The sequence below is a fragment of the Cryptomeria japonica genome, unplaced genomic scaffold, assembly GCF_030272615.1.
Source record: "Cryptomeria japonica unplaced genomic scaffold, Sugi_1.0 HiC_scaffold_430, whole genome shotgun sequence".
Lineage (NCBI taxonomy): Eukaryota > Viridiplantae > Streptophyta > Pinopsida > Cupressales > Cupressaceae > Cryptomeria > Cryptomeria japonica.
In genome coordinates this window covers 40001-62500 of record NW_026729250.1, presented here as the reverse complement: position 1 = coordinate 62500, position 22500 = coordinate 40001, and the positions used below count along the sequence as shown (strand labels likewise).

The 22500-nt window shown below is 60.7% G+C and overlaps 2 non-coding genes across 2 annotated transcripts; both read right to left on the bottom strand.

The window, feature by feature from the left end:
- Positions 1 to 2750: 2750 nt before the first annotated feature.
- LOC131871608 (5S ribosomal RNA) lies at positions 2751 to 2869 on the bottom strand. Its single transcript, XR_009369821.1, has one exon. It is a non-coding gene; the product is annotated as a 5S ribosomal RNA (ribosomal RNA).
- A 7817-nt stretch (positions 2870 to 10686) lies between these two features.
- Positions 10687 to 10805, bottom strand: LOC131871599 (5S ribosomal RNA). The gene has a single exon (XR_009369812.1). It is a non-coding gene; the product is annotated as a 5S ribosomal RNA (ribosomal RNA).
- Between the last annotated feature and the right edge of the window lie 11695 nt (positions 10806 to 22500).

The following is a 22500-nucleotide window of genomic DNA, read 5'->3' as shown; positions in this document are numbered from 1 at the left end:
GCACCAGGGCGGGCTCAAGATGGCACGCGCGTTCCGTTTTTTTCACTATCTTTCAAAACGGAAATTTTAAAATCTCCTTTTTTTTTTGCCTTTTCTGGAAATTAGTGAAGGCAGCGCATCAAAGGTGCGCACCTCGCTGCCCACCTTGGTGTGCTCTGAGGTGCGCACCCGGGAGCGCTACGAAGTGTGCTCCAAGGTGCGGCGTGCACGTTGTCGGAGCCCGGTTTGCCCCGGGTGCGCACCTCGCCTGCACCTTGGCCGGGGTGGGCACCTTGGCTGGGTTTGCCCAGGGTGCGCTCCGAAGCGGGGTTACTGGAGCGCCCCCTCTTTTTTTGTCAGAGCGTTTGGTGGGGTTTCTCGCATTGGCTCTTCCCAGGCCCGGTTGTTGGGTGCGCTCCCACCCTGGCGCGCGCGAAGTTGGAAGTTGGGTTAATTGCCCGGGCGCGCACCTTCGCCAGGGTGGGCACCTTGGTGCGCACACCTTGGCTGGGCTGCGCACCAGGGCGGGCTCAAGATGGCACCAGCATTCCCTTTTTCTCACTATCTTTCAAAACGGAAATTTTAAAATCTCGTTTTTTTTTTGCCTTTTATGGAAATTAGTGAAGGCATCGCATCAAAGGTGCGCACCTCGCTGCCCACCTTGGTGTGCTCCGAGGTGCCCACCACGGTGCGCAACGCCGGTGCGAACCCGGGAGCGCCCCGATGTGTGCTCCAAGGTGCGGCGTGCACGAAGTCGGACCCCGGTTTGCCCCGGGTGCGCACCTCGCGTGCACCTTGGTGCGCACACCTTGGCTGGGTTGCGCGGCCTGGTGGGCACCATGGTGCGCACCAAGGAGCGCTCCGAAGTGTGCTCCAAGGTGCGGCGTGCACGAAGTCGGAGCCCGGTTTGCCCCGGGTACGCACCTTCGCCGGGGTGGGCACCTCGGCTGGGTTGCGCGCCCTGGTGCGCACCAAGGAGCGCTCCGAAGTGTGCTCCAAGGTGCGGCGTGCACGAAGTCGGAGCCCGGTTTGCCCCGGGTGCGCACCTCGCGTGCACCTTCGGCGGGGTTGCGCGCCCTGGTGGGCACCATGGTGCGCACCAAGGAGCGCTCCGAAGTGTGCTCCAAGGTGCGGCGTGCACGAAGTCGGAGCCCGGTTTGCCCCGGGTGCGCACCTCGCGTGCACCTTCGGCGGGGTTGCGCGCCCTGGTGGGCACCATGGTGCGCACCAAGGAGCGCTCCGAAGTGTGCTCCAAGGTGCGGCGTGCACGAAGTCGGAGCCCGGTTTGCCCCGGGTGCGCACCTCGCGTGCACCTTCGCCGCGGTGGGCACCATGGCGTGCACGAAGTCGGAGCCCGGTTTGCCCCGGGTGCGCACCTCGCGTGCACCTTCGCCGGGGTGGGCACCTCGGCTGGGTTGCGCGCCCTGGTGCGCACCAAGGAGCGCTCCGAAGTGTGCTCCAAGGTGCGGCGTGCACGAAGTCGGAGCCCGGTTTGCCCCGGGTGCGCACCTCGCGTGCACCTTCGCCAGGGTGGGCACCTCGGTGCGCACACCTTCTCAATGTTTTCTTGCCTTTTCTGGAAATTGGTGAAGGCAGCGCATCAAAGGTGCGCACCTCGGTGTGCTCCGAGGTGCGAACCCGAGAGCGCTCCGAGGTGCCCACGAAGTCGAAAGTCGGGTTAATTGCATTGTTTTCCCCGGGTGCGCTCCGAGGTGCGCAACATCGGCGCGCACCAAGGAGGGCTCCGAAGTGTGCTCCAAGGTGCGCACGATGGCGTGCACCTCTGGTGCGCACGATTCGGAGCTCGGTTTGACCGGGGTGCGCACACCTTGGCTGGGTTGCGCACCTTTTGTGCGCTCCAAGGTGCGCACGAAGTCGGAGCTCGGTTTGCCCCGGGTGCGCACCTTCGCCAGGGTGCGCACCTTGATGCGCACGCCTTGGCTGGGCTGCGCACCTTGGTGGGCGCCATGGTGCGCACCTTTCGTGCGCTCCAAGGTGCGCACGAAGTCGGAGCTCGGTTTGCCCCGGGTGCGCACCTTGGTGGGCGCCATGGTGCACTCCGAGGTGCCCAAGATTGGTGCGCACCAAGGAGCGCTCCGAAGTGCGCTCCAAGGTGCGCGCGAAGTCGAAAGTTGGGTTAATTGTCCGGTTTGCCTCGGGTGCGCACCTTGCGTGCACCTTCGCCAGGGTGGGCGCCTTGGTGCGCACACCTTGGCTGGGCTGCGCACACCTTGGCACCCGCGTTTCCTTCATTTTAAATTTTTTTTTTTTACAATCTCTCAAGTGGGAAATTCTATAATCTCAACTTTTTTTGCCTTTTCAGGAAACTTTTGAATGGAGCGCATCATTGGTGCGCTCCGAAGTGTGCTCCAAAGCTCTCTCCAGCTGCGTGCACCTGCCCCGGCCGCGCACCCGGCCCCGCCCAGCTTCGCTCACCTGTCCCGGGCGTCTGGTGCGGAACCTTAGAGTAAGAAACATCACCGTGCACCTTGGCCAACGTGCGCGACTCGACCGAGCGCGCACTGGCCGAGGTGCACACCGATTTCACCTGGGTGCGCGCGCAGCACCTCGGGCGCACCGGGGTGCGCGCACAACGCCCGGGTTGCACCGTGGCCTGTGTGCTCGGGGCGCCTCGGGTGCGCGCTCGGTGTCGCCCCCGCGCGCGCGGTAGTGCGGGCAGCGCACCCCGGCCCGGCCCGGCCCCGACGAGAACGCAAACGGGCAAAAGGTTTATTCAAATAGCATTGCGATGCCCGGCGAAAAACTAAAAAAGGGTGCAACACCGGGACTTCCCGGGAGGTCACCCATCCCAGTACTACTCCGGCCCAAGCGCGCTTAACTGCGGAGTTCTGATGGGATCCGGTGCACTAACGCTGGTATGATCGCACCCGTTATGAGCTTGTCGCAGTGTGTACTTAGCAAACCGCGACCCACGTGCGAATCCACCCCGGCCACCCACCCCCGTCGAGGTGCACACCCTCCCTCGCGAAGTGCGCCCCGTTCGCCAAGTGTGAGCCCTGCCCGGGTGCGCGCACCTTGCTAGGGCGTCGGGTGTGCACCCGGCCCGGCCTACGTGCGTGCACCTGTAGGGGGCGTCGTGTGCGTGCAGTGTCCCGTCTGCAACGCGGTGCCCACACACCACCTCGGGCGCAACGACCTGCGCTCACATGTGGGCCGAGTGCACCTTGGTGCATGTTCGGGGCGCCTCGGGTGCACGCTCGATCTTGCCCCGGTGCACCAAGGCGCTCGGTTTGCCCCGGGTGCGCACTTGGTGCAAGGTGGGCACCCAAAATAGGGATCAAGCACCAAAACACAAGTTTCGGGATGCAAAATGGGACCCAAGGACCACAAATGCGTTCCAAGACCCATGATGGGTCCACGAGAACAAAAATGTGTTCCGAGACTTAATAAACAAATATTGGGTTTTAGGAGAAGAAACATGCTCTGATGCCCAAAACGAGAATCGACCCCGAAAAGGCCACAGGCCAAAAGTGGGATGCGAGACAAAAAAAAATGGGACCCGAGGACCAAAATTGGGTTCCCAGGTCGAAGACAGGGCAACCGGACAAGAAACGACCTCTAAGGCTCGAAATGAGTCCCGACGACTAAAACTTGACAAGAAGCACCCATCAGGCACCCAACTCGACACCCATGGGATGCCGACCCACCCGGGCTTCCACCTAGCACACCTTGGCACCCACCCACCCTCGCACCCAACCTCGCACCCAACTTAGCACCTTTGAACCCACATTGGCACTCACCCTGACCCTGGCACCTTGGAACCCACATTGGCACTCACCTTGACCCTGGCACCCACCTTTGCACTCACCTTGGGACCCACCCTGGCTCCCACCTCGGCACCCACCCAGACACCCACCTTGGTTCCTTGGCACCCACCTTGGATCCTTGGCACCCACCCCGACACCCACCTTGGCACGCAACTTGGCTACTTGCCACCCACCTTGGCTCCTTGACGCCCACCCCGACAACCACCCCGTGACCTACCCTGGCTAGGGTTGGTGCACACCCACCCTGGTGCCCACCTTGGCACCCACCCTATGACCCACCTTGGCACGCACCTTAGTACCCACCCCGTTACCCACCCTAGGACCCACCCCGTGACCCACCTTGGCCAGGGTGGGTGCCTTGGTGCGCACAACTTGCCTGGGCTGCACACCAGGGCGGGCTCAAGATGGCACCCGCGTTCCGTTTTTTTCACTATCTTTCAAAACGGAAATTTTAAAATCTCATTTTTTTCTTTTTTTTGCCTTTTCTGGAAATTAGTGAAGGCAGCGCATCAAAGGTGCGCAATGCTGGTGCGAACCCGGGAGCGCTCCGATGTGTGCTCCAAGGTGCGGCGTGCACGAAGTCCGAGCCCGGTTTGCCCCGGGTGCGCACCTCGCGTGCACCTTCGCCGGGGTGAGCACCTTGGCTGGGTTGCGCGCCCTGGTGCGTACCAAGGAGCGCTCTGAAGTGTGCTCCAAGGTGCGGCGTGCACGAAGTCGGAGCCCGGTTTGCCCCGGGTGTGCACCTCGGGTGCGCACCTCGCGTGCACCTTCGCTGCGGTGGGCACCTTGGCTGGGTTGCGCGCCTTGGTGGGCACCATGCAGTGCACGAAGTCGGAGCCCGGTTTGCCCCGGGCGCGCACCTCCGCCAGGGTGGGCACCTTGGTGCGCACAACTTGCCTGGGCTGCGCATCAGGAAGGGCTCAAGATGGCACCCGCGTTCCGTTTTTTTCACTATCTTTCAGAACGGAAATTTTAAAATATCGTTTTTTTTTGCCTTTTCTGGAAATTAGTGAAGGCAGCGCATCAAAGGTGCGCAACGCTGGTGCGAACCTGGGAGCGCTCCGATGTGTGCTCCAAGGTGCGGCGTGCACGAAGTCGGAGCCCGGTTTGCCTCGGGTGCGCCCTGGTGGGCACCATGGTGCGCACCAAGGAGCGCTCCGAAGTGTGCTCCAAGGTGCGGCCTGCACGAAGTCGGAGCCCGGTTTGCCCCGGGTGTGCACCTCGGGTGGGCACCTTGGTGCGCATGCCTTGCCTGGGCTGCGCACCAGGGCGGGCTCAAGATGGCACCCGCGTTCCTTTTTTTTCACTATCTTTCAAAACGGAAATTTTAAAATCTCATTTTTTTTTGCCTTTTTCTGGAAATTAGTGAAGGCAGCGCATCAAAGGTGCGCACCTCGCTGCCCACCACAGTGCGCAACGCCGGTGGGCACCCGGGAGTGCTTCGAAGTGTGCTCCAAGGTGCTGCGTGCACGTTGTCGGAGCCCGGTTTGCCCCGGGTGCGCACCTCGCGTGCACCTTCGTCGGGGTGGGCACCTTGGCTTGGTTTGCCCCGGCTGCGCTCCGAAGCGGGGTTATTGGAGCGCCGCCTCTTTTTTTGTCGGAGCGTTTGGTGGGGTTTCTCGCATTGGCTCTTCCGAGGCCCGGTTGCCACCCTGGCGCGCACGAAGTCGGAAGTAGGGTTAATTGCCCGGGTGCGCACCTTTGCCAGGGTGGCACCTTACCTGGGCTGCGCACCAGGGCGGGCTCAAGATGGCACGCGCGTTCCGTTTTTTTCACTATCTTTCAAAACGGAAATTTTAAAATCTCCTTTTTTTTTTGCCTTTTCTGGAAATTAGTGAAGGCAGCGCATCAAAGGTGCGCACCTCGCTGCCCACCTTGGTGTGCTCTGAGGTGCGCACCCGGGAGCGCTACGAAGTGTGCTCCAAGGTGCGGCGTGCACGTTGTCGGAGCCCGGTTTGCCCCGGGTGCGCACCTCGCCTGCACCTTGGCCGGGGTGGGCACCTTGGCTGGGTTTGCCCAGGGTGCGCTCCGAAGCGGGGTTACTGGAGCGCCCCCTCTTTTTTTGTCAGAGAGTTTGGTGGGGTTTCTCGCATTGGCTCTTCCCAGGCCCGGTTGTTGGGTGCGCTCCCACCCTGGCGCGCGCGAAGTTGGAAGTTGGGTTAATTGCCCGGGCGCGCACCTTCGCCAGGGTGGGCACCTTGGTGCGCAAACCTTGGCTGGGCTGCGCACCAGGGCGGGCTCAAGATGGCACCAGCATTCCCTTTTTCTCACTATCTTTCAAAACGGAAATTTTAAAATCTCGTTTTTTTTTTGCCTTTTATGGAAATTAGTGAAGGCATCGCATCAAAGGTGCGCACCTCGCTGCCCACCTTGGTGTGCTCCGAGGTGCCCACCACGGTGCGCAACGCCGGTGCGAACCCGGGAGCGCCCCGATGTGTGCTCCAAGGTGCGGCGTGCACGAAGTCGGACCCCGGTTTGCCCCGGGTGCGCACCTCGCGTGCACCTTGGTGCGCACACCTTGGCTGGGTTGCGCGGCCTGGTGGGCACCATGGTGCGCACCAAGGAGCGCTCCGAAGTGTGCTCCAAGGTGCGGCGTGCACGAAGTCGGAGCCCGGTTTGCCCCGGGTGCGCACCTTCGCCGCGGTGGGCACCATGGCGTGCACGAAGTCGGAGCCCGGTTTGCCCCGGGTGCGCACCTCGCGTGCACCTTCGCCGGGGTGGGCACCTCGGCTGGGTTGCGCGCCCTGGTGCGCACCAAGGAGCGCTCTGAAGTGTGCTCCAAGGTGCGGCGTGCACGAAGTCGGAGCCCGGTTTGCCCCGGGTGTGCACCTCGGGTGCGCACCTCGCGTGCACCTTCGCTGCGGTGGGCACCTTGGCTGGGTTGCGCGCCTTGGTGGGCACCATGCAGTGCACGAAGTCGGAGCCCGGATTGCCCCGGGCGCGCACCTCCGCCAGGGTGGGCACCTTGGTGCGCACAACTTGCCTGGGCTGCGCACCAGGAAGGGCTCAAGATGGCACCCGCGTTCCGTTTTTTTCACTATCTTTCAGAACGGAAATTTTAAAATCTCGTTTTTTTTTGCCTTTTCTTGAAATTAGTGAAGGCAGCGCATCAAAGGTGCGCAACGCTGGTGCGAACCTGGGAGCGCTCCGATGTGTGCTCCAAGGTGCGGCGTGCACGAAGTCGGACCCCGGTTTGCCCGGGTGCGCACCTCGCGTGCACCTTGGTGCGCACACCTTGGCTGGGTTGCGCGCCCTGGTGGGCACCATGGTGCGCACCAAGGAGCGCTTCCGAAGTGTGCTCCAAGGTGCGGCGTGCACGAAGTCGGAGCCCGGTTTGCCCCGGGTGCGCACCTCGCGTGCACCTTCGCCGCGGTGGGCACCATGGCGTGCACGAAGTCGGAGCCCGGTTTGCCCCGGGTGCGCACCTCGCGTGCACCTTCGCCGGGGTGGGCACCTTGGTGTGCAGACCTTGGCTGGGTTGCGCGCCCTGGTGGGCACCATGGTGCGCACCAAGGAGCGCTCCGAAGTGTGCTCCAAGGTGCGGCCTGCACGAAGTCGGAGCCCGGTTTGCCCCGGGTGTGCACCTCGGGTGGGCACCTTGGTGCGCATGCCTTGCCTGGGCTGCGCACCAGGGCGGGCTCAAGATGGCACCCGCGTTCCTTTTTTTTCACTATCTTTCAAAACGGAAATTTTAAAATCTCATTTTTTTTTGCCTTTTTCTGGAAATTAGTGAAGGCAGCGCATCAAAGGTGCGCACCTCGCTGCCCACCACGGTGCGCAACGCCGGTGGGCACCCGGGAGTGCTTCGAAGTGTGCTCCAAGGTGCTGCGTGCACGTTGTCGGAGCCCGGTTTGCCCCGGGTGCGCACCTCGCGTGCACCTTCGTCGGGGTGGGCACCTTGGCTGGGTTTGCCCCGGCTGCGCTCCGAAGCGGGGTTATTGGAGCGCCGCCTCTTTTTTTGTCGGAGCGTTTGGTGGGGTTTCTCGCATTGGCTCTTCCGAGGCCCGGTTGCCACCCTGGCGCGCACGAAGTCGGAAGTACGGGTTAATTGCCCGGGTGCGCACCTTTGCCAGGGTGGGCACCTTACCTGGGCTGCGCACCAGGGCGGGCTCAAGATGGCACGCGCGTTCCGTTTTTTTCACTATCTTTCAAAACGGAAATTTTAAAATCTCCTTTTTTTTTTGCCTTTTCTGGAAATTAGTGAAGGCAGCGCATCAAAGGTGCGCACCTCGCTGCCCACCTTGGTGTGCTCTGAGGTGCGCACCCGGGAGCGCTACGAAGTGTGCTCCAAGGTGCGGCGTGCACGTTGTCGGAGCCCGGTTTGCCCCGGGTGCGCACCTCGCCTGCACCTTGGCCGGGGTGGGCACCTTGGCTGGGTTTGCCCAGGGTGCGCTCCGAAGCGGGGTTACTGGAGCGCCCCCTCTTTTTTTGTCAGAGCGTTTGGTGGGGTTTCTCGCATTGGCTCTTCCCAGGCCCGGTTGTTGGGTGCGCTCCACCCTGGCGCGCGCGAAGTTGGAAGTTGGATTAATTGCCCGGGCGCGCACCTTCGCCAGGGTGGGCACCTTGGTGCGCACACCTTGGCTGGGCTGCGCACCAGGGCGGGCTCAAGATGGCACCAGCATTCCCTTTTTCTCACTATCTTTCAAAACGGAAATTTTAAAATCTCGTTTTTTTTTTGCCTTTTATGGAAATTAGTGAAGGCATCGCATCAAAGGTGCGCACCTCGCTGCCCACCTTGGTGTGCTCCGAGGTGCCCACCACGGTGCGCAACGCCGTGCGAACCCGGGAGCGCCCCGATGTGTGCTCCAAGGTGCGGCGTGCACGAAGTTGGACCCCCGGTTTGCCCCGGGTGCGCACCTCGCGTGCACCTTGGTGCGCACACCTTGGCTGGGTTGCGCGGCCTGGTGGGCACCATGGTGCGCACCAAGGAGCGCTCCGAAGTGTGCTCCAAGGTGCGGCGTGCACGAAGTTGGAGCCCGGTTTGCCCCGGGTACGCACCTCGCGTGCACCTTCGCCGGGGTGGGCACCTCGGCTGGGTTGCGCGCCCTGGTGCGCACCAAGGAGCGCTCCGAAGTGTGCTCCAAGGTGCGGCGTGCACGAAGTCGGAGCCCGGTTTGCCCCGGGTGCGCACCTTCGCCGCGGTGCGCACCATGGCGTGCACGAAGTCGGAGCCCGGTTTGCCCCGGGTGCGCACCTCGCGTGCACCTTCGGCGGGGTTGCGCGCCCTGGTGGGCACCATGGTGCGCACCAAGGAGCGCTCCGAAGTGTGCTCCAAGGTGCGGCGTGCACGAAGTCGGAGCCCGGTTTGCCCCGGGTGCGCACCTCGCGTGCACCTTCGGCGGGGTTGCGCGCCCTGGTGGGCACCATGGTGCGCACCAAGGAGCGCTCCGAAGTGTGCTCCAAGGTGCGGCGTGCACGAAGTCGGAGCCCGGTTTGCCCCGGGTGCGCACCTCGCGTGCACCTTCGCCGCGGTGGGCACCATGGCGTGCACGAAGTCGGAGCCCGGTTTGCCCCGGGTGCGCACCTCGCGTGCACCTTCGCCGGGGTGGGCACCTCGGCTGGGTTGCGCGCCCTGGTGCGCACCAAGGAGCGCTCCGAAGTGTGCTCCAAGGTGCGGCGTGCACGAAGTCGGAGCCCGGTTTGCCCCGGGTGCGCACCTCGCGTGCACCTTCGCCAGGGTGGGCACCTCGGTGCGCACACCTTCTCAATGTTTTCTTGCCTTTTCTGGAAATTGGTGAAGGCAGCGCATCAAAGGTGCGCACCTCGGTGTGCTCCGAGGTGCGAACCCGAGAGCGCTCCGAGGTGCCCACGAAGTCGAAAGTCGGGTTAATTGCATTGTTTTCCCCGGGTGCGCTCCGAGGTGCGCAACATCGGCGCGCACCAAGGAGGGCTCCGAAGTGTGCTCCAAGGTGCGCACGATGGCGTGCACCTCTGGTGCGCACGATTCGGAGCTCGGTTTGACCGGGGTGCGCACACCTTGGCTGGGTTGCGCACCTTTTGTGCGCTCCAAGGTGCGCACGAAGTCGGAGCTCGGTTTGCCCCGGGTGCGCACCTTCGCCAGGGTGCGCACCTTGATGCGCACGCCTTGGCTGGGCTGCGCACCTTGGTGGGCGCCATGGTGCGCACCTTTCGTGCGCTCCAAGGTGCGCACGAAGTCGGAGCTCGGTTTGCCCCGGGTGCGCACCTTGGTGGGCGCCATGGTGCACTCCGAGGTGCCCAAGATTGGTGCGCACCAAGGAGCGCTCCGAAGTGCGCTCCAAGGTGCGCGCGAAGTCGAAAGTTGGGTTAATTGTCCGGTTTGCCTCGGGTGCGCACCTTGCGTGCACCTTCGCCAGGGTGGGCGCCTTGGTGCGCACACCTTGGCTGGGCTGCGCACACCTTGGCACCCGCGTTTCCTTCATTTTAAATTTTTTTTTTTTACAATCTCTCAAGTGGGAAATTCTATAATCTCAACTTTTTTTGCCTTTTCAGGAAACTTTTGAATGGAGCGCATCATTGGTGCGCTCCGAAGTGTGCTCCAAAGCTCTCTCCAGCTGCGTGCACCTGCCCCGGCCGCGCACCCGGCCCCGCCCAGCTTCGCTCACCTGTCCCGGGCGTCTGGTGCGGAACCTTAGAGTAAGAAACATCACCGTGCACCTTGGCCAACGTGCGCGACTCGACCGAGCGCGCACTGGCCGAGGTGCACACCGATTTCACCTGGGTGCGCGCGCAGCACCTCGGGCGCACCGGGGTGCGCGCACAACGCCCGGGTTGCACCGTGGCCTGTGTGCTCGGGGCGCCTCGGGTGCGCGCTCGGTGTCGCCCCCGCGCGCGCGGTAGTGCGGGCAGCGCACCCCGGCCCGGCCCGGCCCCGACGAGAACGCAAACGGGCAAAAGGTTTATTCAAATAGCATTGCGACGCCCGGCGAAAAACTAAAAAAGGGTGCAACACCGGGACTTCCCGGGAGGTCACCCATCCCAGTACTACTCCGGCCCAAGCGCGCTTAACTGCGGAGTTCTGATGGGATCCGGTGCACTAATGCTGGTATGATCGCACCCGTTATGAGCTTGTCGCAGTGTGTACTTAGCAAACCGCGACCCACGTGCGAATCCACCCCGGCCACCCACCCCCGTCGAGGTGCACACCCTCCCTCGCGAAGTGCGCCCCGTTCGCCAAGTGTGAGCCCTGCCCGGGTGCGCGCACCTTGCTAGGGCGTCGGGTGTGCACCCGGCCCGGCCTACGTGCGTGCACCTGGAGGGGGCGTCGTGTGCGTGCAGTGTCCCGTCTGCAACGCGGTGCCCACACACCACCTCGGGCGCAACGACCTGCGCTCACATGTGGGCCGAGTGCACCTTGGTGCATGTTCGGGGCGCCTCGGGTGCACGCTCGATCTTGCCCCGGTGCACCAAGGCGCTCGGTTTGCCCCGGGTGCGCACTTGGTGCAAGGTGGGCACCCAAAATAGGGATCAAGCACCAAAACACAAGTTTCGGGATGCAAAATGGGACCCAAGGACCACAAATGCGTTCCAAGACCCATGATGGGTCCACGAGAACAAAAATGTGTTCCGAGACTTAATAAACAAATATTGGGTTTTAGGAGAAGAAACATGCTCTGATGCCCAAAACGAGAATCGACCCCGAAAAGGCCACAGGCCAAAAGTGGGATGCGAGACAAAAAAAAATGGGACCCGAGGACCAAAATTGGGTTCCCAGGTCGAAGACAGGGCAACCGGACAAGAAACGACCTCTAAGGCTCGAAATGAGTCCCGACGACTAAAACTTGACAAGAAGCACCCATCAGGCACCCAACTCGACACCCATGGGATGCCGACCCACCCGGGCTTCCACCTAGCACACCTTGGCACCCACCCACCCTCGCACCCAACCTCGCACCCAACTTAGCACCTTTGAACCCACATTGGCACTCACCCTGACCCTGGCACCTTGGAACCCACATTGGCACTCACCTTGACCCTGGCACCCACCTTTGCACTCACCTTGGGACCCACCCTGGCTCCCACCTCGGCACCCACCCAGACACCCACCTTGGTTCCTTGGCACCCACCTTGGATCCTTGGCACCCACCCCGACACCCACCTTGGCACGCAACTTGGCTACTTGCCACCCACCTTGGCTCCTTGACGCCCACCCCGACAACCACCCCGTGACCTACCCTGGCTAGGGTTGGTGCACACCCACCCTGGTGCCCACCTTGGCACCCACCCTATGACCCACCTTGGCACGCACCTTAGTACCCACCCCGTTACCCACCCTAGGACCCACCCCGTGACCCACCTTGGCCAGGGTGGGTGCACCCACCCTGGTGCCCACCTTGGCACCCACCCATCCTAGCACCCAGCCTGTGACCGGGCTTGGAACCCAACCTTGCACCCGCACCCGTCTTGGCCAGTGTGGGTGCGCACCCATCCTGGCACCCACGTTGTGACACACCCTTTAACCCACGCACCCTAGCACCCACGTTGGCACCCACCTTGGAACCCAACCTAGCAACTTGGCACCCACCCCGTGACCCACCTTGGCATCCACCATAGCAGTCGCCGACTTGGCACCCACCTCGGCACCCACCTTGACACTTGTGGACCCACCTTGCCACTCACCCTAGCATCGACCCATCCTAGCACCCACCCTGGCACCTTTGCACCCTAGCACTCACCCATCCTAGCACCTAACCTGTGACCCACCTTGACACTCACCCTCGCACCCACCTTGGAACCCAACCTAGCACCCACCCACCCTGACACCAACCCTAGCACCTACCCACCCTTGCACCCACCCTGTGACCCATCTTGGCACCCACCCATCCTACCACTCAACCTATCACCCACCTTCTCACCCACCTTGGCATCCACCTTAGCACCCACCCACACTGGCACCTTGGCACCCACCTCGGGCAAGGTGGGTGCACACCCACCCTGGCACCCAATTTAGAACCCACCGAGCATGTTACCCACCTTGGCACCCACATTGCAGCCCACCCTAGTACCCACCCTATGACCCACATTGGCATCCACACCCTAGCACCCAGGCACCTCGACACCCGCCTTGACACCCACCCTAGCACTGAACCTGTGACCCACCTTGGAACTCACCCTAGAACCCACCCACCCTGTGAACCACCTTGGCATCCACCTTAGCACCCACCCACCTTGGCACCCACTCTAGCACTCACCCATCCTAACACCCAACTTGTTACCCACCTTGGCACCCGCCCTCGCGTCCACCTTGAAACCCACCCTAGCACCCACCCACGCAGGAGCCCACCTTGGCACCCAACCTAACACCCACGCATCCTGGCACCCAACTTGTGACCCACCTTGGAACCCACCCTAGTACCCACCTTTGAACCCACTATATCACCAACCCACCTTGGCACCCACCCTATGACCCTCTTTGGAATCCACCCTAGCACGCACCCACCCTGGCACCCACCATGGAGCGCACCCTAGCACCCACCCACCTCGGCACGCACCTCAACACCCACCTTGGTGTGCGCACTGCGCCAACCTCTCAAAGACCCTATGTGGTGCGCTCCAAAGTGTACACCTTTGGTGCGCTCCAAGGTGCGCACCTTTGGTGCACACCGAGGTGCACACCAAAGTGTGCACCGAGGTGAGCACCAAAGTGCACTCCAGGGTGCACACCAAGGCGTGCACCTTTGGTGCGGTCAATGCAAACGAATTCGGAAGTTGGGGTCGATGTCCTAATCGCTGCTGCAGACTACACGTATGAGAATCGGACAAATAGCTTTATATAGGGGAGGTGTTGCGTTTGATGGGTCGACTCCCCTGGTTGTGTGCACTGCACCAACTTCAAAGACCCTGTCTTGTTTAAGAAGTCAAAAGTTGGGGTGGATGTCCTAATCATTGCTGCAGTCTACGCATGTATGAGAATCAGACAAATAGCTTATATAGGGGAGGTGTTGCATTCGGTGGGTTGACTCCCCTGGTTGTGCGCACTGCGCCAACCTCAAAGACCCCGCATAGCAGAAGAAGTCGGAAGTCGGATTTTGGTGAGCACCAAGGCGTGCACCTTTGGTGCGGTCAACGCAGACGAATTCAGAAGTTGGGGTGGATGTCCTAATCGTTGTTGCAGGCTACACATGTATGAGAATCAGACAAATAGCTTATATAGGGGAGGTGTTGGGTTTGATGGGTCAACTCCCTTGGTTGTGCGCATTACGCCAACCTCAAAGACCTTGTTTTCGTTAAGAAGTCAAAAGTTGGGGTCAATGTCCTAATGGCTCCTGCAGGCTACACATGTATGAGAATCGGACAAATAGCTTATATAGGGGAGGTGTTGGGTTTGATGGGTCGACTCCCCTGGTTGTGCGCATTACGTCAACCTCAAAGACCTTGTTTTCGTTAAGAAGTCAAAAGTTGGGGTCGATGTCCTAATTGCTCCTGTAGACTACACATGTATGAGAATCAGACAAATAGCTTATATAGGGGAGGTGTTGGGTTTGATGGGTTGACTCCCCTAGTTGTTCGCATTACACCAACCTCAAAGACCTTGTTTTCGTTTAGAAGCCGAAAGTTGGGGTCGATGTCCTAATTGCTCCTGCAGGCTACGCATGTATGAGAATCAGACAAATAGCTTATATAGGGGAGGTGTTGGGTTTGATGGGTCGACTCCCCTGGTTGTGCGCATTGCGCCAACCTCAAAGACCCTGCATTGCGGATGAAGTCGAAAGTCAGAGTTTGGTGTGCTACAAGGTGTGGTCGAAGGTGCTCACCTAGGTGTGCACCTTTGGAGCACAGGAAAAGTGCCCTCCAAAAGTGCGCACCTTTGGAGTGCACAAAAGTGCCCTCCAAAAGTGCGCACCTTTGGAGCGCAGAAAAGTGCCCTCCAAAAAGTGCCCTCCAAAAGTGCGCACCTTTGGAGCGCAGAAAAGTGCCCTCCAAAAAGTGCCCTCCAAAAGTGCGCACCTTTGGAGCGCAGAAAAGTGCCCTCCAAAAAGTGCCCTCCAAAAGTGCGCACCTTTGGAGCGCAGAAAAGTGCCCTCCAAAAAGTGCCCTCCAAAAGTGCGCACCTTTGGAGCGCAGAAAAGTGCCCTCCAAAAAGTGCCCTCCAAAAGTGCGCACCTTTGGAGCGCAGAAAAGTGCCCTCCAAAAAGTGCCCTCCAAAAGTGCGCACCTTTGGAGCGCAGAAAAGTGCCCTCCAAAAAGTGCCCTCCAAAAGTGCGCACCTTTGGAGCGCAGAAAAGTGCCCTCCAAAAAGTGCCCTCCAAAAGTGCGCACCTTTGGAGCGCAGAAAAGTGCCCTCCAAAAAGTGCCCTCCAAAAGTGCGCACCTTTGGAGCGCAGAAAAGTGCCCTCCAAAAGTGCGCACCTTTGGAGCGCAGAAAAGTGCCCTCCAAAAGTGCGCACTTTTGGTGCGCACCAAGGCGCTGGTTCGGTCGTTGCAGGCGAGTTCGGAAGTTGGGGTCGATGTCCTGAGCGGAGGTGCAAACTACACAGGTGTCGGAATCGGACAAATAGCTTATATAGGGGAGGTGTATGCTTCGATGGGTCGACTCCCCAGGTTGAGCGCACCGCGCCAACCTCAAAGACCCTACGGTATGGATGAAGTCGGAAGTTGGGTCCGATGACCGATTCGATTAGTAGGTATGCTCATGAGGTCGGAATTTGGGTCCGATGACCTGCCATGTGCAGGAAGGCGAATGTTGACACTGTGCGTTGCAAGGTGCACACCAAGGCGCTGGTGCGGTCTTTTTAGTCGAGTTCGGAAGTTGGGGTCGATGTCCTGATCGGAGGTGCAAGCTACACAGGTGTGGGAATCGGACAAATAGCTTATATAGGGGAGGTGTATGCTTCGTTGGGTCGACTCCCCGGGTTGAGCGCACCGCGCCAACCTCAAAGACCCTACGGTATGGATGAAGTCGGAAGTTGGGTCCGATGACCGATTCGATATGTAGGCATACTCGCGAGGTCGGAATTTGGGTCCGATGACCTGCCACGTGCAGGAAGGCGAATGTTGGCACTGTGCGTTGCAAGGTGCGCACCAAGGCGCTGGTTCGGTCGTTGGAGGCGAGTTCGGAAGTTGGGGTCGATGTCTTGATCGGAGGTGCAAACTACACAGGTGTGGGAATCGGACAAATAGCTTATATAGGGGAGGTGTATGCTTCGTTGGGTCGACTCCCCGGGTTGAGCGCACCGCGCCAACCTCAAAGACCCTACGGTATGGATGAAGTCGGAAGTTGGGTCCGATGACCGATTCGATATGTAGGCATACTCGCGAGGTCGGAATTTGGGTCCGATGACCTGCCATGTGCAGGAAGGCGAATGTTGGGACTGTGCGTCGCAAGGTGCGCACCAAGGCGCTGGTGCCGTCGTTGCAGTCGAGTTCGGAAGTTGGGGTCGATGTCCTGGTCAGAGGTGCAAACTACACAGGTGTGGGAATCGGACAAATAGCTTATATAGGGGAGGTGTATGCTTCGATGGGTCGACTCCCTGGGTTGAGCGCACCGCGCCAACCTCAAAGACCCTACAGTATGGATGAAGTCGGAAGTTGGGTCCGATGACCGATTCGATACGTAGGCATATTGGCGAGGTCTGAATTTGTGTCCGATGACCTGCCATGCGCAGGAAGGCGGAATTTGGGTCCGATGACCGAGTTGATGGCGTGCCATGCGCAGAAAGGCGGAATTTGGGTCCGATGACCGAGTTGATGTTGATGGCCCGCCATGCACAGGAAGGCGGAATTTGGGTCCGATGACCGATTTGAAGGCGTGCCATACGCAAAAAGGCGGAGTTTGGGTCCGATGACCGAGTTGATATTGATGGCCCGCCATGCGTAGGAAGGCGGAATTTGGGTCCGATGACCTGACATACGCATGGAGTCCGACTCGGGGGCCGATGTTCGATTCGATGACTTGCATTGTGGGTAAAGTCGGAAGTTGTGGTCTTTGACCCGATTCGATGACCAGACTTCGGCTGCTTGAGAATCGGACAAATAACTTATATAGGGGAGGTAGTGTTCTCGAGCATCCTCCCCCCGTGCCCGTTTATGTCGATTGATGCTGGTGCTCGACTGGTTGGAGCGCTCGGATGCAAAAATCTTGCACCAGGATTTATCGATTGTGATGGACACGGCAAGTCTCCTGATTGCTATGCAGGAGCTCATCGTGAATCTCTATGCGGCCTTGGTATGGACTCGACCTGCGGAATGGTTCGGCAATGGTAGTCGCTCCAACACGTCCTTGCAATGGCCACAGAGGTGATTCGACTAGAGCTCCAGTCTAGCTTTTGGGTTGCTTGGCGGACTGGTATAGCCGCGATCGAGTTCCGGCCATGAACGTTTTAGATAGCTCTTGGGCTTTCTGGGACGGAAGTCGGAAGTTTGGGCTGTTGTCCGATTTGATGACCATTCTTCGGATGTGTGAGAATCGGACAAATAACTTATATAGGGGACTGTGTTGTCTCACGCAGCCCCCTCCGTGCCCCTCTATCTCGACCGATGTTGGTGCTTGAAAGGGTTGGGATCGCTCGGATTTATAAACGTGCACCACCATTTGTCGAGTGTGAGGGACGCGGCAGGTCTCCTAAATGCTATGCGGGCGCTCTCTGAGAATCTCTATCCGGCCTCGACACAGACTAGTCTTGCTGAATGGTTTGGCACTGGTAGTCGATCCAACACGTCGTTGTTGTGGCCGCCTAGGCGATTCGATTCGAGCCCCCGTCTAGCTTTTGGGTTGCTTGGCGGATTTTGCCCTATCCGCAAGTGAGCTCGGTCCCTAAACGTTCGAGAAACCCGATTGCTATGCGCCGACTCTCTTTCTTGCGAGCCTCCATCTAGCTTTTGGGTCTCTACGGAACGGAAGTCGGAATCTGGGACCGTTGTTTGATTCGACGAGGCAGACTACGGTTGTGCGAGAATCGGACAAATAACTTATATAGGGGAGGTGTTGACTGGAGCATTCTCCCCCGTGCCCCTCTAACTCGACCAATGCTGGCGCTCGAACGGTGGTAGCGCTCGGATTTTCATTGAGCGCCAGCATTGGTCGATTTAGAGGGGCATGCGAGATTCCCGAATGCTATGCGAGGGCTCTAACGGAAATGTCTATTGGTTTCGGTATGGATGCAATTGCGAGTGGTTCGGCAAAGGTAGTCGTTCCGATGCGTCCATGTCGTGGCCAAATCGATAATTCGATTTGAGCCCTCGTATAGCATTTGGGTCTCTCGATGTGATTCCGCATTCCAGTCCCTTTGGGCACTGCTTGAGCCGCATCCCAGGGGGTTCCCTTCCCAATAATCTGCCTCGCAACCCGATTGCTATGCGGTGAGGCTCCTCGGCCGCCTCGGAACTATCTGTGTATCAGACGCATCGCGGGATAAGGGGTTGGCAACGGTAGTCGCCCCAAGCGCGTCCGATGCTTGGACCATTCCGAGGCGGCCCTGAAGCCTCTTCCGTCTAGCCGTTGGGTCCTTCTCGCCGCATCCCTCGCCTCGCACCCCGATTGCTATGCGGTGAGGCTCCTCGGCCGCCTCGGAACTATCTGTGTATCGGACGCGTCGCGGGATAAGGGGTTGTCACTGGTAGTCGCCCCAAGCGCGTCCGATGCTTGGACCATTCCGAGGCGGCCCTGAAGCCTCTTCCGTCTAGCCGTTGGGTCCTTCTCGCCGCATCCCTCGCCTCGCACCCCGATTGCTATGCGGTGAGGCTCCTCGGCCGCCTCGGAACTATCTGTGTATCGGACGCGTCGCGGGATAAGGGGTTGTCATTGGTAGTCGCCCCAAGCGCGTCCGATGCTTGGACCATTCCGAGGCGGCCCTGAAGCCTCTTCCGTCTAGCCGTTGGGTCCTTCTCGCCGCATCCCTCGCCTCGCACCCCGATTGCTATGCGGTGAGGCTCCTCGGCCGCCTCGGAACTATCTGTGTATCGGACGCGTCGCGGGATAAGGGGTTGTCACTGGTAGTCGCCCCAAGCGCGTCCGATGCTTGGACCATTCCGAGGCGGCCCTGAAGCCTCTTCCGTCTAGCCGTTGGGTCCTTCTCGCCGCATCCCTCGCCTCGCACCCCGATTGCTATGCGGTGAGGCTCCTCGGCCGCCTCGGAACTATCTGTGTATCGGACGCGTCGCGGGATAAGGGGTTGTCACTGGTAGTCGCCCCAAGCGCGTTCGATGCTTGGACCATTCCGAGGCGGCCCTGAAGCCTCTTCCGTCTAGCCGTTGGGTCCTTCTCGCCGCATCCCTCGCCTCGCACCCCGATTGCTATGCGGTGAGGCTCCTCGGCCGCCTTGGAACTATCTGTGTATCGGACGCGTCGCGGGATAAGGGGTTGTCACTGGTAGTCGCCCCAAGCGCGTCCGATGCTTGGACCATTCCGAGGCGGACCCGAAGCCTCTTCCGTCTAGCCGTTGGGTCCTTCTCGCCGCATCCTTCGCCTCGCACCCCGATTGCTATGCGGTGAGGCTCCTCGGCCGCCTCGGAACTATCTGTGTATCGGACGCGTCGCGGGATAAGGGGTTGTCACTGGTAGTCGCCCCAAGCGCGTCCGATGCTTGGACCATTCCGAGGCGGACCCGAAGCCTCTTCCGTCTAGCCGTTGGGTCCTTCTCGCCGCATCCCTCGCCTCGCACCCCGATTGCTATGCGGTGAGGCTCCTCGGCCGCCTTGGAACTATCTGTGTATCGGACGCGTCGCGGGATAAGGGGTTGTCACTGGTAGTCGCCCCAAGCGCGTCCGATGCTTGGACCATTCCGAGGCGGACCCGAAGCCTCTTCCGTCTAGCCGTTGGGTCCTTCTCGCCGCATCCCTCGCCTCGCACCCCGATTGCTATGCGGTGAGGCTCCTCGGCCGCCTTGGAACTATCTGTGTATCGGACGCGTCGCGGGATAAGGGGTTGTCACTGGTAGTCGCCCCAAGCGCGTCCGATGCTTGGACCATTCCGAGGCGGACCCGAAGCCTCTTCCGTCTAGCCGTTGGGTCCTTCTCGCCGCATCCCTCGCCTCGCACCCCGATTGCTATGCGGTGAGGCTCCTCGGCCGCCTTGGAACTATCTGTGTATCGGACGCGTCGCGGGATAAGGGGTTGTCACTGGTAGTCGCCCCAAGCGCGTCCGATGCTTGGACCATTCCGAGGCGGCCCCGAAGCCTCTTCCGTGTAGCCGTTGGGTCCTTCTCGCCGCATCCCTCGCCTCGCACCCCGATTGCTATGCGGTGAGGCTCCTCGGCCGCCTTGGAACTATCTGTGTATCGGACGCGTCGCGGGATAAGGGGTTGTCACTGGTAGTCGCCCCAAGCGCGTCCGATGCTTGGACCATTCCGAGGCGGCCCCGAAGCCTCTTCCGTGTAGCCGTTGGGTCCTTCTCGCCGCATCCCTCGCCTCGCACCCCGATTGCTATGCGGTGAGGCTCCTCGGCCGCCTTGGAACTATCTGTGTATCGGACGCGTCGCGGGATAAGGGGTTGTCACTGGTAGTCGCCCCAAGCGCGTCCGATGCTTGGACCATTCCGAGGCGGACCTGAAGCCTCTTCCCTCTAGCCGTTGGGGCTTTCTCGCCGCATCCCTCGCCTCGCACCCTGATTGCTATGCTGTGAGGCTCCTCGGCCGCCTTGGAACTATCTGTGTATCGGACGCATCGCGGGATAAGGGGTTGGCAGTGGTAGTCGCCCCAAGCGCATCCGATGCTTGGACCATTCCGAGGCGGCCCTGCAGCCTCTTCCGTCTAGCCGTTGGGGCCATCTCGCCGCATCCCCCACCTCGCACCACGATTGCTATGCGGTGAGGCTCCTTGGCCGCCTCGGAACTATCTGTGTATCGGACGCATCGCGGGATAAGGGGTTGTCACTGGTAGTCGCCCCAAGCGCGTCCGATGCTTGGACTATTCCGAGGCGGCCCTGCAGCCTCTTCCGTCTAGCCGTTGGGGCCATCTCGCTGCATCCCCCACCTCCTCGGCCGCCTCGGAACTATCTGTGTATCGGACGCATCGCGGGATAAGGGGTTGGCAGTGGTAGTCGCCCCAAGCGCGTCCGATGCTTGGACTATTCCGAGGCAGCCCTGCAGCCTCTTCCGTCTAGCCTTTGGGGCCATCTCGCCGCATCCCTCGCCTCGCACCCCGATTGCTATGCGGTGAGGCTCCTCGGCCGCCTGGGAACTATCTTCGTATCGGACGCATCGCGGGATAAGGGGTTGTCACTGGTAGTCGCCCCAAGCGCGTCCGATGCTTGGACTATTCCGAGGCGGCCCTGTGGCCTCTTCCGTCTAGCCGTTGGGGCCATCTCGCCGCATCCCCCACCTCGCACCCCGATTGCTATGCGGTGAGGCTCTTCGGCCGCCTTGGAACTATCTTCGTATCGGACGCATCGCGGGATAAGGGGTTGTCACTGGTAGTGGCCCCAAGCGCGTCCGATGCTTGGACTATTCCGAGGCGGCCCTGCAGCCTCTTCCGTCTAGCCGTTGGGGCCATCTCGCCGCATCCCCCACCTCGCACCCCGATTGCTATGCGGTGAGGCTCCTCGGCCGCCTTGGAACTATCTTCGTATCGGACGCATCGCGGGATAAGGGGTTGTCACTGGTAGTCGCCCCAAGCGCGTCCGATGCTTGGACTATTCCGACGCGGCCCTGTGGCCTCTTCCGTCTAGCCGTTGGGGCCATCTCGCCGCATCCCCCACCTCGCACCCCGATTGCTATGCGGTGAGGCTCCTCGGCCGCCTTGGAACCATCTTCGTATCGGACGCATCGCGGGATAGGGGGCTGTCACTGGTAGTCGCCCCAAGCGTGTCCGATGCTTGGACCATTCCTAGGCGGCCCTGAAGCCTCTTCCGTCTAGCCGTTGGGGCCTTCCCGCCCCATCCCTCGCCTCGCACCCCCGATTGCTATGCGGTGAGGCTCCTCGGCCGCCTTGGAACCATCTGTGTATCGGACGCATCGCGGGATAAGGGGTTGGCACTGGCAGTCGCCCCAAGCGCGTCCGATGCTTGGACCATTCCGAGGTGGCCCTGAAGCCTCTTCCGTCTAGCCGTTGGGGCCTTCCCGCCCCATCCCTCGCCTCGCACCCCGATTGATATGCGGTGAGGCTCCTCGGCCGCCTTGGAACTATCTGTGTATCGGACGCATCGCGGGATAAGGGGTTGGCACTGGTAGTCGTCCCAATCGCATCCGATGCTTGGACCATTCCGAGGCGGCCCTGCAGCCTCTTCCGTTTAGCCGTCGGGGCCTTCCCGCCGCATCCCTCGCCTCGCATCCCGATTCCTATGCGGTGAGTCTTCTCGGCCGCCGCGGAACTATACCTGTTATTGCTACTGCATCCTTCGGCTGGTAACCTCCTCTGCCGCCTTGGAACGTTCTCTTTGTCGGACGCGTCGCGGGATAAGGGGTTGGCACTGGTAGTCGCCCCAAGCGCGCCCGATGCATAGACCGCTCCGAGTCGACCTTGCTTTCAGCCTCTCACATGCATAGACCTCTCTGAGTCGACCCTGCAGCCTCTCACGTTTAGCCTTTGGAATCTCGCCTCACAACATGATTGCTATCCTTGATGCATCCCTTGCCTCGAGCCCTGATTGCTTTCTTGGCTGCATCCCTCCTCTCCTCACAGCCCGGTTGTCATCACTGCTTCATCCGTCGCTTCATGCATTCTGGCTGCTGGGCCCTTCCCACCGCACACCTCGATTGCTATCTCTTCTGCATCACACACCCCGATTGCTATCTCTGCTACATCCCTCGGCTCTCACTTCTGCATCCTTCGCCTCACACCTCGATTGCTATCAATGCTGCATCCGTAACCTCACACCCCG